This window comes from Pundamilia nyererei, unplaced genomic scaffold, assembly GCF_000239375.1.
Source record: "Pundamilia nyererei isolate P.nyererei 1_Seehausen unplaced genomic scaffold, PunNye1.0 scaffold00100, whole genome shotgun sequence".
NCBI classification, from domain to species: Eukaryota; Metazoa; Chordata; class Actinopteri; order Cichliformes; family Cichlidae; genus Pundamilia; species Pundamilia nyererei.
Window position 1 is genome coordinate 519,057 of NW_005187501.1, and position 2,848 is coordinate 521,904.

A 2,848-nucleotide genomic window follows, 5' to 3' on the forward strand; every position below is an offset into this window, starting at 1 on the left:
GGGTAGCCGAGTGTTATGATATGTGGAGGTGAGATCTGTCTTTACCTTCTCTCTCTGACACACATTCACTTACTTACACACACATGCAGCCTCACTCAGAGCACCCTGCAGACAGGTGAGAGGTCTGATTCCATGTTGTAATTCAAGCAAATCAATTCTTCTAAAGCATTTAGCCATGCCCGGTGATGAAGTATGGCAAGAATAGGCTCACCAAGCAATATATGCCCCAGACCCAAATCAATCATAATTACAGGCTGGGACAGTTCAGTGAATGAGCAGAGGGATGACTGGACCCCACTCCTTCATTCACTCCTTTTATAGTTTGATCAAAGATGAATAGTAAAAAGAGGATCGTGTCTCAGATAGCCACAGAAAGTAATACACTATCTGGATTGTGTCTGTACCGTAGGTACTCAGTTTGGTAATAGGTCTTTTTTTTTAATAGCCCACTCTTTGACTGGTTACAGCTTGAAAAGTGCAGATATTGTTAAATCAACCACTCAAGAAAAATGCTTTCTGTAAAAATGTTAATTTTGCCTCTGTCCATATGTTTTCCCGGTCTGTACAAAGGACAGGATCAGCAGCACAGATGATTTAATAGCCACAAGGGCAAGAATACCTGAATAGCACAAACCCTTTGCTGATTGAGAATTTTACACAGTATTTGTGTTCTTGTGTGTTCTTCAAGCTAAGGTCCTCTACCAGAGGCCTCGGAGGTTGAGGGTTTTGTGTAGTTCCTAGGACGGACTGCACTCTTCTTGACAGAGACCTTTCATGATGTGCCTGGAGTCCGGAGGAGCCACTTTTTCAGTTTGGTGATTACAGCTCCTAATGCTCCCGTTACCACTGGGACCACTTTACACTTCCACATCTGCTGCAGTTGTTCCTTCAGCCCCTGGAACTTCTCTGGTGTCTCGTGCTCCACCTTCCTGATGTCGTTGTGTGTTGGGATTGCCACACCAAACACAACTGTGGTCTTCTGCTCCTTGTCAACCACAACTATGTCTGGTTGATTGGCAAGCAGCTGCTTGTCTGTCTGGAGCCCTATTGTTTTAAACCCCACTGGGGGTGTCTACCATAAAAACTTGGTGATTTCTAGTCTATATGTTGCACAGATGATCCTATACACTATCTTAGCTTCTTGGCTGTGCATGTCAGTGTAATCAGTCCCAGCTTGCATCTTACATCCTGCTACTGTGTGTTGGGTAGTCTCCGGGGCAACTTTGCACAGTCTTCTTCTTGGGTCCTGTTGACTCTTGCCTTTATGGGGGGAGAAGTCTACCATAGCTAATTTAGTCTACCAAGTTGCAGTCTTAGGTGCTCAGAGTCTGTGATGAGAGCCTCTGTACTGTCTTTTAAGTTGGCCTCTTCTAGTCAGTGGTAGAATTTCTTCATGTCAGCCTCTTCTTCTAATTGTCGATGTTACATCCCATGCAGGAGCTTTGTTGTATCTGTTGATGCATTGGTTACCACTGTCTGGGGCTTTTCCAACATCCCGTTCTTCCTGTGCCTGTATGGGTTCCTCCCAAAGTTTGGTTAACTGGTCATTTTAATTGTATATGTGAGTGAGAATTATCTGTTTTTTCTGTACTAGCTGTGCTGGAAATCTGTGCAGATTCTACCCTGTCTCTTGCTCTAAGACAGCAGGGTTAGCTTTCAGCCACACTGTGTGTCTCTGTTAGATAAGTTGTTAAGAAAATCAACAAAGAAACGGAACTTGTAGTCTTTTGCCAAAATCCTACATTACATTCAGTTCCTTAACATGGCTTTCATCTAACCTTTTTCCATGCATGCTAGAGTATTTTCTTGTAACACAACAGACTGTAATACATAAAGCTGGACTTACCTTTTAATTTTGATCTATAAACCACCGATGTCAGAAATCATCAAAACCGCACCTCTGCAAACACCAATAACAGCCATGATAACAGATCCAGGCAACGTGACATCATCCCCACAGACTGCTACAATCAATACAAACCACGGGTTGCTCATTTAAAAACTCAGCTGTCTGCTGTTTACTACACACAGAGAGTTCATCCTGTCTATGATGTTCCTAAACCTCGCAAGTAAGTCACAGGACATCATGACCTCATGTTGCCACAAGGAGACCTCCCTAGCCAACGCTCATCCTAATCACCACCTCTGCCTGGACTCTGGGTCCACCATGACCAAATTAGTCAACGGCACCCTACTACTGACCCCCACAAACCACCACACTAACTTCGTAGTCCGGCTCAGCCAATCAACGATGCTGTCAAGACGAACCAAACCAATTAAAGAGTCTAATGAGCATCTTGTATAACACTAACACAGCCATTAAAGAGTGTTTAAAGAGAGCACAGGGGTATCGGGTGGAGGGCTGTGGGTTAGGTGTCATGGCTTATTAGTATTCAACCAGCGTTTGGATTCCATTAAGGCGGCGTTCACAAGTGCCTCGGGTGACTCGAAGGATTCAGCGCCAGCGATTTGATGAGTCACACATCTAAGATTTTACAAACAGCTTTCACATCGATGAAAACAATATCCAGCCATAAAGAACACTTCTGATTTCATTTGCAAATAAGGAGATAAGCAAGAACAGAATGAATAAATGAAGTGCACATGAAATGTGTTTGAGAAAACAGTGACTTGACAGTATTACACAAGCACTCAGTTTAATACCCAGCCATAATATTGCTGAGGGAACAGGCCCAAGGCGCTACTCTCTTTTATTAGCCATTCGCTGGGATTATGGACACATTGCTTCCATTACCTAAGAGAGAGGAGCAGAAGCCCTGTCCCCCTGGGGATGGCGAAATAACTCTCTCTGTCTCTCTTTCTCTCTCTTTCTCTCTCTCTCTCTCTC